Raw genomic sequence first — 14,716 nt, 5'->3', positions numbered from 1 at the left:
ATAATAATCACAGGTATGTGCCTGCAGGGGAAATAAGGGAGAATAGGAGCCATGTGGCACAGGGGCCAACACCACAAACATACTCTATTTAGGAACTCTACAACACACATACACATTCACAAATGCACGTAAAACGCATGTCTGAACGTACAACATGTTGAGGAGGTGCTACGTTCATGAGGAACGGTCGTGATCACACCTGCTTTCTTTGTTGTGTTGCTGGGGAACACCCCTGCAGCACAAACGTTGAACTATTTTCAACTTTGGGCCCCTGAACTTGAACTCATTGTGAAACCAGACAAAGTGTCTCTCTGATGTTGTGTCTCTCTGCACTATTTGTTCAGTAAGTGATCTAGCTTTAGACACTGATGCCCAGATAACCATGTTGTGGTTCTGTGTAACTGACACCCTGTGACGGATGTATGGAAACCCCTGTGATGTCACACAGACAGGTACCCTAACACACTGTTGATGGAGTGAGTCATATCCTGGTGGGGCATACAGTAGGAAACGACTGGGCACAACTGTGAAAAGGTACTCCCACAAATCAGAGATAAGAGAGAGATGTGAGAGAAAAAGAGAGATACAGATAGTGTGAGCGAGAGAGCAATAGAGAGAGAGAGACAGACAGAGACAGAGAGATAGAGAGAGAGAGAGAGAGAGAGAGAGGAAGTGTGAGAGACATTGAGAGAGAGAGAGAGAGAGAGAGAGAGAGAGAGAGAGAGAGGAATAGAGTGAGAGACATTGAGAGAGAGAGAGAGAGAGAGAGAGAGAGACAGAGAGAGAGAGAGAGACCAAAATAATGGTGTTCCAAAAAAGGTCCAGTCACCAGGACCACAAATACAAATTCCATCTAGACACTGTTGCCCTAGAGCACACAAAAAACTATACATACCTTGGCCTAAACATCAGCGCCACAGGTAACTTCCACAAAGCTGTGAACGATCTGAGAGACAAGGCAAGAAGGGCATTCTATGCCATCAAAAGGAACATACATTTCAACATACCAATTAGGATTTGGCTAAAAATACTTGAATCAGTCATAGAGCCCATTGCCCTTTATGGTTTTGAGGTCTGGGGTCCGCTCACCAACCAAGACTTCACAAAATGGGACAAACACCAAATTGAGACTCTGCACGCAGAATTCTGCAAAAATATCCTCTGTGTACAACGTAGAACACCAAATAATGCATGCAGAGCAGAATTAGGCCAATACCCACTAATTATCAAAATCCAGAAAAGAGCCATTCAATTCTATAACCACCTAAAAGGAAGCGATTCCCAAACCTTCCACAACAAAGCCATCACCTACAGAGAGATGAACCTGGAGTCCCCTAAGCAAGCTGGTCCTGGGGCTCTGTTCACAAACACACCCCACAGAGCCCCAGGACAGCAGCACAATTAGACCCAACCAAATCATGAGAAAACAAAAAGATAATGACTTGACACATTGGAAAGAATTAACAAAAAAACAGAGCAAACTAGAATGGTATTTGGCCCTAAAGAGAGAGTACACAGTGGCAGAATACCTGTCCACTGTGACTGACCCAAACTTAAGGAAAGCTTTGACTATGTACAGACTTAGTGAGCATAGCCTTGCTATTGAGAAAGGCCGCCGTAGACAGATCAGGCTCTCAAGAGAAGACAGGCTATGTGCACACTCCAATTTTGATAAACTCCCATATCTACTGGGTGAAATTCTAGTGTGCCATCAGAGCAGCAAGATTTGTGACCTGTTGCCACAAGAAAAGGGCAACCAGTGAAGAACAAACACCATTGTAAATACAACCCAAATTTATGCTTATTTATTTTCCCTTGTGTACTTTAACTATTTGTACATTGTTACAACACTGTATATATATATATATATATATATATATATATATATATATATATATATATATATATATATATATATATATATATATATATATGTGTGTATAATATGCCATTTGTAATGTCTTTATTGTTTTGAAACTTCTGTATGTGTAATGTTTACTGTTAATTTTTTATTGTTTATTTCACTTTATATATTCACTTTATATATTATCTATCTCACTTGCTATGGCAATGTTAACACATGTTTCCCATGCCAATAAAGCCCTTGAATTGAATTGAATTTAATTGAGAGAGAGATAGAGAGGAAGAGAGTGGGAGAGAGAGAGATAGAGAGGAAGAGAGAGATACAGATACAGATGTATAGAGAGAAAGTATAGGCTAATAAACTATTATAAGTCTGATCTAGTCTGGTGTGGGCTGTGTGGACTGGTTAACTGCTGGGAGCTGGTGTACTGTATAGTAAGGCTTGGCACTGAGCACTGGTATTTTCCCATAGGAAGCTGATTGATGTTTCCGGGGTGTGTGACACTGTGTGAAGGAAGCACCACTGCATGTTCTCAGCTCTGGGCTGGGTAGCCGGTGTTCATGGGAAAGTGGTGGCCCTTTGGATCCCCAAGCCACACCCCCTGACCCACGACCCGTAAGATGTCACCATCCTGGGATGCTGCCAACCTCGCCATGGCATCCCAGGAGCCCAGCAACACCAAGAGATAGGAGCCAGAAACATTCATGTAGCAAATTGGAGGGGGATGGAACCAGATTCAAACCTGCAACCTAGAATCTGTCAGCCCAACACCCGAGTCACTAGGTCCACTAATACTGTAGGTGCCAAACCCTTCATGATACAAGGTACGCTGTTATGTTGTCACTGGAGTTATGGGATAATATCTAACAGTGACACATATTGTACAACACCCAGGTGTAAAATGTGTCATCTAAGAGGATGTTGATAGTTCCATCGGTGGGTACATCCACGTCCTGCCAATCACACCTGTACCTTGGGCTGTGTCTATATCCATGCCAACCCAAGCAATAATGTCAAAGGCTATTCCTGAGGATGTGTCAGTCCATGGGCTAGCATGGTTGTCATGGTGATTAAACCCGGAGAGGGGCCGGCAGGGAAAATATGCTAAATTTAAAGTTTATGAAAACACTTAAATTAGTAAAAACACAGCCTCCGAGAGCTCTAATTTAACACATCCTCATGGAAGCCCAGAGTTACTGCAGAGAGAGACAGAGAGAGACAGAGAGAGACAGAGAGAGAGACAGAGAGAGACAGAGAGGAGAGAGGGAGAGAGAGAGAGAGAGAGAGAGAGAGATAGAGACAGAGAGAGAGACAGAGAGAGAGAGAGAGGGAGAGAGGGAGAGAGAGAGAGGGAGAGAGGGAGAGAGAGAGAGACAGAGAGGGAGAGAGAGACAGAGAGACAGAGAGAGAGAGAGAGACAGAGACAGAGACAGAGACAGAGACAGAGACAGAGACAGAGACAGAGACAGAGACAGAGAGACAGAGACAGAGAGAGAGAGAGAGTGCGAGAGAGAGGGAGATAGAGAGAGAGACAGACAGAGAGAGCGAGAGAGAGGGAGAGAGAGGGAGAGACAGAGAGAGCGAGAGAGAGGGGGGGCAATACATATGGTGTGTGTGTCTCTGAGGGCCTTATACTGTATTTACAGCAGTGTTACACAGATGGGATATACCATGCGTAGTTACATCATCAACTACTAGTAGTATAGCAGTTAAATGGCCAGAGAAGGAACAAACAGTATCTCCTGAGCATAAAGGTCCAGATCTCTTGACAGGGGCAGTACTTTCCTCCAGCCACTACTGCTTCTGCTCTACTGATGCTAATAGCGCTGAGAGGTGTGTGTAAGGAGGCGGAGAGTGAATCATTTCTGGCACTGAGCACTGTGATTTATGACGTTCTTAATGAGTCTCTCTCCCTGTGTGTGTTGGAGAGGCTTCTTGAGTTACAGTTCCTCCTCTCTGTCTTGGCCCAGGCCTGCAATAACACTCAGAGTGGTGTATGTAAATACACACCCTGGGTTCCGCACCACGTAAATGCTAGGTGGCACTTTTAAGACAAACAGAAATGGAGAGAGAGAGCGACAGAGAAAGAGAGAGAGCATTAACATAAGAAAACAGCTGTGCTGAGCTGGACTGCTGTCGAGGGTTGTAGCAGCATCAGATATAGCAAAATAAGGTCTAAAATATGTGTGTGTGTGTGTGTGTGTGTGTGTGTGTGTGTGTGTGTGTGTGTGTGTGTGTGTGTGTGTGTGTGTGTGTGTGTGTGTGTGTGTGTGTGTGTGTGTGTGTGTGTTACAGTGTATATGACGGCAGGGTGCAGTGCTGTTTCAGAGTGGGGGTGTTTGGTTTGGCACATGCCAGGCTTCAGCATGGCAATCGAGAGAGCCGTCCAACCTTACAACCACACAGCACAGCACCACTCTGCACTTTCTATATACTCTACAATGCTACACACAGTCATCTTCACATTGTATCTCAACTGGTGAGAATGTTCCCTAACAGGAGGTTTGTACTTCCTCTCAGAGTGACATGCACTTTCTACAGCACTTCTATGTGCTCTAGGACAGGTATGGGAGCCTTTCCAGCTCGGACAAAGGCCTTGAGGCTGATATGTAAAGATCAATAATAATAAGCAGTGATACTATCAAGAGCAGTGATACTATCATGAGCAGTGATACTATCATGAGCAGTGATACTATAATGAGCAGTGATACTATCATGAGCAGTGATACTATCAAGAGCAGTGATACTATAATGAGCAGTGATACTATCATGAGCAGTGATACTATAATGAGCAGTGATACTATCATGATCAGTGATACTATCAAGAGCAGTGATACTATCATGAGCAGTGATACTATCAAGAGCAGTGATACTATCATGATCAGTGATACTATCAAGAGCAGTGATACTATCATGATCAGTGATACTATCAAGAGCAGTGTGTGGGTTTCTTCTTTTTTCTCATCAGTGTCTTTTGAGTGGCATTTCTATAGTGCCAACGTCGAATGTCTTGTAGTCACTGTAGCACCCTCTAGCGCTCTCTCACTGGAACTGCAGAGCATAAAGTGTGTTTGTGTGTTCATGCATACCTGTGTGTAGATGTGTATAAGTGTGTGTTTGTGCGCCCATACTTTTTGTGTGTGTACGCGTGAGAGAAGGGTTGCCACGGTTACAGCGGGGTATGATTCAGTATTAATGAACAGTCACGTAGGCCTACTCTGCAAACTGAACAACAGTCTCACATAGACCCCCACTCTGCACTCTCTCTTTCATCCGTCATGGTGGGGATTTATAGAGTGACCATGTTCACACTGAGGTGGATGTGTTAAGAGACATCTAAGGAATGCAGGTCAAGTCTTCCATCGTAAATTCACAGAGTGGGTTTCTGGGTTGGAAGACCCCACACTAAGAGAAAGTCCGAAGACTTCTCACAACTGACACACTTTCGTGTCAGGTTTGGTCAAAACAACGTATTCAACCAATGGAAGTTGTGATGGCAAAGTAGTTTTCACATCTGTATTTCCATTTGAGAGGGATGTGGTGAGGGAGAGAGAGAGAGAGAGAGAGAGAGAGGGATGTGGTGAGGGAGAGTGAGAGAGAGAGAGAGAGAGGGATGTGGTGAGGGAGAGTGAGAGAGAGAGCGAGAGAGAGAGAGAGAGAGAGAGAGAGAGAATGAGAGAGAGAGAGTGAGAGAGGGATGTGGTGAGGGAGAGTGAGAGAGAGAGATGGAGAGAGAGTGAGAGAGAGAGAGAGAGAGAGAGAGAGGGATGTGGTAAGGGAGAGTGAGAGAGTGAGAGAGAGAGAGAGAGGGATGTGGTGAGGGAGAGTGAGAGAGAGAGAGAGTGAGAGAGAGAGTGAGAGTGAGAGTGAGAGTGAGAGAGAGGGATGTGGTGAGGGAGAGTGAGAGAGAGGACTCAGGGGGTATGCTAATTTGGTATAGAGCAGACCTAACTCACTCCATTAAATTGAGCAAAACAGGAACATTCTACATTTGGCTAGAAATTCAAAAGGAAATTATCCTAACAGAGAAAAATGTCCTCATGTGTGCTACCTATATCCCCCCTTCTAGAATCCCCATATTTTAATGAAGACAGCTTCTCCATCCTGGAGGGGGAAATCAATCATTTCCCGGCCCAGGGACATGTACTAGTCTGTGGCGACCTAAATGCCAGAACCAGACAAGAACCTGACACCCTCAGCACACAGGGGGACAAACACCTGCCTGGAGGTGACAGCATTCCCTCCCACATATGCCCCCCTAGGCACAACTATGACAACATAACCAACAAAAACGGGTCACATCTCCTGCAGCTCTGTCGCACGCTGGGTAGGTACATAGTCAACAGTAGGCTTCGAGGGGACTCCTATGGTAGGTACACCTATAGCTCATCTCTTGGCAGTAGTACTGTAGACTACTTTATCACTGACCTCAACCCAGAGTCTCTCAGAGCGTTCACAGTCAGCCCACTGACACCCCTATCAGACCACAGCAAAATCACAGTCTACTTAAACAGAGCAATACTCAATCATGAGGCATCAAAGCCAAAGGAACTGAGTAACATTAAGAAATGCTATAGATGGAAGGAATGCAGATTGGAAACCTACCAAAAAACAATTAGGCAACAACAACTTCAATCCCTTTTAGACAATTTCCTGGGTAAAACGTTCCACTGTAATAGTGAAGGTGTAAACTTGGCAGTAGAAAATCTTAACAGTATATTTGACCTCTCAGCTTCCCTATCAAATCTAAAAATCTCAAATAGAAAACCGAAGAAATTGAGAAACCTGTCCAACCAAAAACATAGAGACCCGGAAAACCTGAGTCTACGCCTTCACTATGGTGAATCACTAAAACAATACAGAAATACACTACGGAAAAAGAAGGAACAGCATGTCAGAAATCAGCTCAATGTAATTGAAGAATCCATAGACTCTAACCACTTCTGGGAAAATTGGAAAATACTAAACAAACAACAACACAAAGAATTATCTATCCAAAATGGAGATGTATGGGTAAACCACTTCTCCAATCTTTTTGGCTCTGTAACAAAGAATAAAGAGCAAAAACATATATATGATCAAATACAGATCTTAGAATCAACTATTAAAGACTACCAGAACCCACTGGATTCTCCAATTACATTGAACGAGTTACAGGACAAAATAAAAACCCTCCAACCCAAAAAGGCCTGTGGTGTTGATGGTATCCTCAATGAAATGATCAAATATACAGTCAACAAATTCCAATTGGCTATACTAAAACTCTTTAACATCATCCTTAGCTCTGGCATCTTCCCCAATATTTGGAACCAAGGACTGATCACCCCAATCCACAAAAGTGGAGACAAATTTGACCCCAATAACTACCGTGGAATATGCATCAACTGTAACCTTGGGAAAATCCTCTGCATTAACATTAACAGCAGACTCGTACATTTCCTCAATGAAAACAATGTACTGAGCAAATGTCAAATTGGCTTTTTACCAAATTACCGTACAACAGACCATGTATTCACCCTGCACACCCTAATTGACAACCAAACAAACCAAAACAAAGGCAAAGTATTCTCATGCTTTGTTGATTTCAAAAAAGCCTTTGACTCAATTTGGCATGAGGGTCTGCTATACAAACTGATGGAAAGTGGTGTTGGGGGTAAAACATACAACATTATAAAATCCATGTACACAAACAACAAGTGTGCGGTTAAAATTGGCAAAAAACACACACATTTCTTCACACAGGGTCGTGGGGTGAGACAGGGATGCAGCTTAAGCCCCACCCTCTTCAACATATATATCAACAAATTGGCGCGGGCACTAGAAAAGTCTGCAGCACCCGGCCTCACCCTACTAGAATCCGAAGTCAAATGTCTGCTGTTTGCTGATGATCTGGTGCTTCTGTCACCAAGCAAGGAGGGCCTACAGCAGCACCTAGATCTTATGCACAGATTCTGTAAGACCTGGGCCCTGACAGTAAATCTCAGTAAGACCAAAATAATGGTGTTCCAAAAAAGGTCCAGTAACCAGGACCACAAAGACAAATTCCATCTAGACACTGTTGCCCTAGAGCACACAAAAAACTATACATACCTTGGCCTAAACATCAGCGCCACAGGTAACTTCCACAAAGCTGTGAACGATCTGAGAGACAAGGCAAGAAGGGCATTCTATGCCATCAAAAGGAACATACATTTCAACATACCAATTAGGATTTGGCTAAAAATACTTGAATCAGTCATAGAGCCCATTGCCCTTTATGGTTGTGAGGTCTGGGGTCCGCTCACCAACCAAGACTTCACAAAATGGGACAAACACCAAATTGAGACTCTGCACGCAGAATTCTGCAAAAATATCCTCTGTGTACAACGTAGAACACCAAATAATGCATGCAGAGCAGAATTAGGCCGATACCCACTAATGATCAAAATCCAGAAAAGAGCTGTTAAATTCTGTAACCACCTAAAAGGAAGCGATTCCCAAACCTTCCACAACAAAGCCATCACCTACAGAGAGATGAACCTGGAGAAGAGTCCCCTAAGCAAGCTGGTCCTGGCTCTGTTCACAAACACAAGCACATCCTACAGAGCCCCAGGACATCAGCACAATTAGACCCAACCAAATCATGAGAAAACAAAAAGATAATTACTTGACACATTGGAAAGAATTAACAAAAAAGAGAGAGAGAGAGAGAGAGAGAGAGAGAGAGAGAGAGAGAGGAATGTGGTGACGGAGAGTGAGAGAGAGAGAAAGAGAGAGAGAGAGAGAGAGGGGGATGTGGTGAGGGAAGGTGAGAGAGAGAGAGAGATAGAGAGAGAGAGAGAGGGAGGGATGTGGTGAGGGAGAGTAGGAGAGAGAGAGAGAGAGAGAGAGATAGGGGTGTGGTGAGGGAGAGTAGGAGAGAGAGAGAGAGAGAGAGAGATGTGGTGAGGGAGAGTAGGAGAGAGAGAGAGAGGGATGTGGTGAGGGAGAGTAGGAGAGAGAGAGAGAGAGAGAGAGAGAGAGAGAGAGAGAGGGATGTGGTGAGGGAGAGTAGGAGAGAGCGAGAGAGAGAGGGGGATGTGGTGAGGGAGAGTATGAGAGAGAGAGAGAGAGGGATGTGGTGAGGGAGAGTAGGAGAGAGAGAGAGCGAGAGAGAGAGAGATGTGGTGAGGGAGAGTAGGAGAGAGAGAGAGAGAGAGAGAGAGAGAGAGAGAGAGAGACCCTATGTGGCTCTGATCAAATGGAATGCTCTGAGAATAGGGTGACACAGAGCTTGTATCTGTTTGTCCCTCCAGTTCAGTCTCATGATGTTTGATGTTTATATCAGCAGAGAGTGAGTGTGACAGTGAGAGGTTCTCTTCATTTTCAGTGACCCTGACCCCATAGTGCCTGTGATGACCTAAACAAACTGTTATATCCTGCCTTGTTGGCCCTGTCCGGGGGTATTGTCGGACGGGGCCACAGTGTCTCCTGAACCCTCCTGTCTCAGCCTCCAGTAATTATGCTGCAGTAGTTTATGTGTCGGGGGGCTAGGGTCAGTCTGTTATATCTGGAGTACTTATCCTGTCTTATCCGGTGTCCTGTGTGAATTTAAGCATGCTCCCTCTAATTCTCTCTTTCTCTCTACTCTCAGGGGACCTGAGCCCTAGGACCATGCCTCAGGACTACCTGGCCTGATGACTCCTTGCTGTCCCCAGTCCACCTGGTCGAGCTGCTGCTCAAGTTTCAACTGTTCTGCCTGCGGTTATGGAACCCTGACCTGTTCACTGGACGTGCTACCTTGTCACAGACCTACTGTTTTCGACTCTCTCTCTACCGCACCTGCTGTCTCTAACTCTGAATGATCAGCTATGAAAAGCCAACTGACATTTACTCCTGAGGTGCTGACCTGTTGCACCCTCTACAACCACTGTGATTATTAATATTTGACCCTCCTGGTCATTTATGAACGTCTGAACATGGCCATGTTCTGTTATAATCTCCACCCGGCACAGCCAGAAGAGGACTTGCCGACCCTCATAGCCTGGTTCCTCTCTAGGTTTCTTCCTATAGGTTCCTGCATTTCTAGGGAGTTTTTCCTAGGCACGGTGCTTCTACACCTGCATTGCTTGCTGTTTGGGGTTTAAGCTGGGTTTCTGTACAGCACTTTGAGACATCAGCTGATGTAAAAAGGGCTTTATAAAAACATTTGATTGATTATTACCTACTCAGATTCTCTCTCCCAACCTCCAGCTAGCTATCTTCCCCTTTCTCTCAATCTTTCTCTTTTCCTATCCCTCCACCTCTCTCTTCTATCTCTCCATCCATCTCTTTTCCTCTCTTCTTTCTGTCAATTTCTCAATGTTCTTCTCCCTTCCATCTCTCCCTTTTCCTCACTCTTCCATCTATCCATCTCTTTCTATCTCTCCCTCAAGATAAACCAAACAACCCGCCGTGGAACTCAAGCCTTTCCTCTCCGCCACAGAGCACCCAGAGCTGTATACATAAAAACAAGGTGGGTTTGACGTAGTTGAAACACACAGGACAGTTTAAAGGACCAGTGTGTTTACCTTAACCCCTCTCTACTGCACTCTAACATGCCAACTACTTCCTAATTCAATTACAACTTGAAAGCTGCAAAGTGGGCATCAAGGACATGTGACAAACACTCTCAAAGGGGATTATCCATCGGCAAACTTAGGCTGGTGTTGCGGAGGTGGTTTGCATGGTGAGTGACCTTAACTGGGACTTGAAAACTCATTTTTGCTCCCAGGGTTAATATCTAGGCTCTAGCCTGGACAACTCAAGACTGTAGTTCAAGGGTAAACAGCTCCACTCTTCAAGGGCCACAGCCATAATTACTTTGGTCCTTGCCTTTTAAGGGACTGAACTGTACCTGGGAAATGACCAGCTCTCTCCAAGCTTTAGGTGCCATGGAGGAAGGACAACCAGCAGGAATACAGAACTCAAGAGCCTGGGTTGTTCACCCTCAGTTTAGATGCCCTCCTCAGGGACACCATAGAAGGCCGGCTTCAGTATCAGTGGAGCTGCGTTCAGTGGGTTGTGTTCAGTGGTTTGTGTTCAGAGCCACCTTACTGTAGCCCAGTGCAGCAGAGTCAGCAGGGCTCATATGGAGGATATTAGCTGCTCTGCTGTGTACCCTGTTACAACCAGCAGAGACACACACTGCTGCTCTGCTGTGTACCCTGTTACAACCAGCAGAGACACAAACTGCTGCTCTGCTGTGTACCCTGTTACAACCAGCAGAGACACGCACTGCTGCTCTGCTGTGTACCCTGTTACAACCAGCAGAGACACGCACACTGCTGCTCTGCTGTGTACCCTGTTACAACCAGCAGAGACACACACACTGCTGCTCTGCTGTGTACCATGTTACAACCAGCAGAGACACACACACTGCTCCTCTGCTGTCTACCCTGTTACAACCAGCAGAGACACACACACTGCTGCTCTGCTGTGTACCCTGTTACAACCAGCAGAGACACACACACTGCTGCTCTGCTGTGTACCCTGTTACAACCAGCAGAGACACGCACTGCTGCTCTGCTGTGTACCCTGTTACAACCAGCAGAGACACGCACACTGCTGCTCTGCTGTGTACCCTGTTACAACCAGCAGAGACACACACACTGTTGCTCTGCTGTGTACCCTGTTACAACCAGCAGAGACACACACACTGCTGCTCTGCTGTCTACCCTGTTACAACCAGCAGAGACACACACACTGCTGCTCTGCTGTGTACCCTGTTACAACCAGCAGAGACACACACACTGCTGCTCTGCTGTGTACCCTGTTACAAACAGCAGAGACACGCACTGCTGCTCTGCTGTGTACCCTGTTACAACCAGCAGAGACACACACTGCTGCTCTGCTGTGTACCCTGTTACAACCAGCAGAGACACACACTGCTGCTCTGCTGTGTACCCTGTTACAACCAGCAGAGACACACACACTGCTGCTCTGCTGTGTACCCTGTTACAACCAGCAGAGACACACACTGCTGCTCTGCTGTGTACCCTGTTACAACCAGCAGAGACACACACACTGCTGCTCTGCTGTGTACCCTGTTACAACCAGCAGAGACACACACTGCTGCTCTGCTGTGTACCCTGTTACAACCAGCAGAGACACACACTGCTGCTCTGCTGTGTACCCTGTTTACAACCAGCAGAGACACACACACTATGTTGGTTCTCTGCTGTTCTCCTCTGTCTTGGGCTGACTCTCTACCCTGGTCTCTGTTGGTTCTCTGCTGTTCACGTCTGTCTTGGGCTGACTCTCTACCCTGGTCTCTGTTGGTTCTCTGCTGTTCCCGTCTGTCTTGGGCTGACTCTCTACCCTGGTCTCTGTTGGTTCTCTGCTGTTCCCGTCTGTCTTGGGCTGACTCTCTACCCTGGTCTCTGTTGGTTCTCTGCTGTTCACGTCTGTCTTGGGCTGACTCTCTACCCTGGTCTCTGTTGGTTCTCTGCTGTTCCCGTCTGTCTTGGGCTGACTCTCTACCCTGGTCTCTGTTGGTTCTCTGCTGTTCCCGTCTGTCTTGGGCTGACTCTCTACCCTGGTCTCTGCTGGTCTCGTCTGTCTTGGGCTGACTCTCTACCCTGGTCTCTGCTGGTCTCGTCTGTCTTGGGCTGACTCTCTACCCTGGTCTCTGCTGGTCTCGTCTGTCTTGGGCTGACTCTCTACCCTGGTCTCTGCTGGTCTCGTCTGTCTTGGGCTGACTCTCTACCCTGGTCTCTGCTGGTCTCGTCTGTCTTGGGCTGACTCTCTACCCTGGTCTCTGTTGGTCTCGTCTGTCTTGGGCTGACTCTCTACCCTGGTCTCTGTTGGTTCTCGTCTGTCTTGGGCTGACTCTCTACCCTGGTCTCTGCTGGTCTCGTCTGTCTTGGGCTGACTCTCTACCCTGGGCTCTGTTGGATCTCTGCTGTTCTCATCTGTCTTGGGCTGACTCTCTACCCTGGTCTCTGCTGGTCTCGTCTGTCTTGGGCTGACTCTCTACCCTGGTCTCTGCTGGTCTCGTCTGTCTTGGGCTGACTCTCTACCCTGGGCTCTGTTGGTTCTCGTCTGTCTTGGGCTGACTCTCTACCCTGGCCTCTGCTGTTCCCGTCTGTCTTGGGCTGACTCTCTACCCTGGTCTCTGCTGGTCTCGTCTGTCTTGGGCTGACTCTCTACCCTAATCTCTGCTCGTCTCGTCTGTCTTGGGCTGACTTTCTAAACTGGTCTCTGTTGGTTCTCTGCCTTTCCCGTCTGTCTTGGGCTGACTCTCTACCCTGGTCTCTGCTGGTCTCTTCTGTCTTGGGATGATTCTCTACCCTGGTCTCTGTTGGTTCTCGTCTGTCTTGGGCTGATTCTCTACCTGGTCTCTGCTGGTCTCTTCTGTCTTGGGCTGACTCTCTACCCTGGTCTCTGTTGGTTCTCGTCTGTCTTGGGCTGACTCTCTACCCTGGTCTCTGTTGGTTCTCGTCTGTCTTGGGCTGATTCTCTACCCTGGTCTCTGTTGGTTCTCGTCTGTCCTGGGCTGATTCTCTACCCTGGTCTCTGTTGATTCTCGTCTGTCTTGGGCTGATTCTCTACCCTGGTCTCTGTTGGTTCTCGTCTGTCCTTGGCTGATTCTCTACCCTGGTCTCTGTTGGTTCTCGTCTGTCTTGGGCTGATTCTCTACCCTGGTCTCTGTTGGTTCTCATCTGTCTTGGGCTGATTCTCTACCCTGGTCTCTGTTGGTTCTCATCTGTCTTGGGCTGACTCTCTACCCTGGTCTCTGTTGGTTCTCGTCTGTCTTGGGCTGACTCTCTAACCTGGTCTCTGTTGGTTCTCGTCTGTCTTGGGCTGACTCTCTACCCTGGTCTCTGCTGGTCTCGTCTGTCTTGGGCTGACTCTCTACCCTGGGCTCTGTTGGTTCTCTGCTGTTCTCGTCTGTCTTGGGCTGACTCTCTACCCTGGTCTCTGCTGGTCTCGTCTGTCTTGGGCTGACTCTCTACCCTGGTCTCTGCTGGTCTCGTCTGTCTTTGGCTGACTCTCTACCCTGGTCTCTGCTGGTCTCGTCTGTCTTGGGCTGACTCTCTACCCTGGGCTCTGTTGGTTCTCGTCTGTCTTGGGCTGACTCTCTACCCTGGCCTCTGCTGTTCCCGTCTGTCTTGGGCTGACTCTCTACCCTGGTCTCTGCTGGTCTCGTCTGTCTTGGGCTGACTCTCTACCCTGGTCTCTGTTGGTTCTCATCTGTCTTGGGCTGACTCTCTACCCTGGTCTCTGCTCGTCTCGTCTGTCTTGGACTGACTCTCTACCCTGGTCTCTGCTCGTCTTGTCTGTCTTGGGCTGACTTTCTAAACTGGTCTCTGTTGGTTCTCTGCCTTTCCCGTCTGTCTTGGACTGACTCTCTACCTTGGTCTCTGCTGGTCTAGTCTGTCTTGGGCTGACTCTCTACCCTGGTCTCTGTTGGTTCTCTGCTGTTCTCATCTGTCTTGGGCTGACTCTCTTACTTGGTCTCTGCTGTTCCTGTCTGTCTTGGGCTGACTCTCTACCCTGGTCTCTGCTGGTCTCTTCTGTCTTGGGCTGACTCTCTACCCTGGTCTCTGTTGGTTCTCGTCTGTCTTGGGCTGACTCTCTACCCTGGTCTCGGTTGGTTCTCGTCTGTCCTGGGCTGATTCTCTACCCTGGTCTCTGTTGGTTCTCGTCTGTCTTGGGCTGATTCTCTACCCTGGTCTCTGTTGGTTCTCGTCTGTCCTGGGCTGATTCTCTACCCTGGTCTCTGTTGGTTCTCGTCTGTCTTGGGCTGATTCTCTAACCTGGTCTCTGTTGGTTCTCGTCTTTCTTGGGCTGACTCTCTACGCTGGTCTCTGTTGGTTCTCGTCTGTCTTGGGCTGATTCTCTACCCTGGTC

Source organism: Oncorhynchus tshawytscha, linkage group LG02 (assembly GCF_018296145.1).
Source record: "Oncorhynchus tshawytscha isolate Ot180627B linkage group LG02, Otsh_v2.0, whole genome shotgun sequence".
Lineage (NCBI taxonomy): Eukaryota > Metazoa > Chordata > Actinopteri > Salmoniformes > Salmonidae > Oncorhynchus > Oncorhynchus tshawytscha.
Note: the sequence above shows the minus strand (reverse complement) of the source record.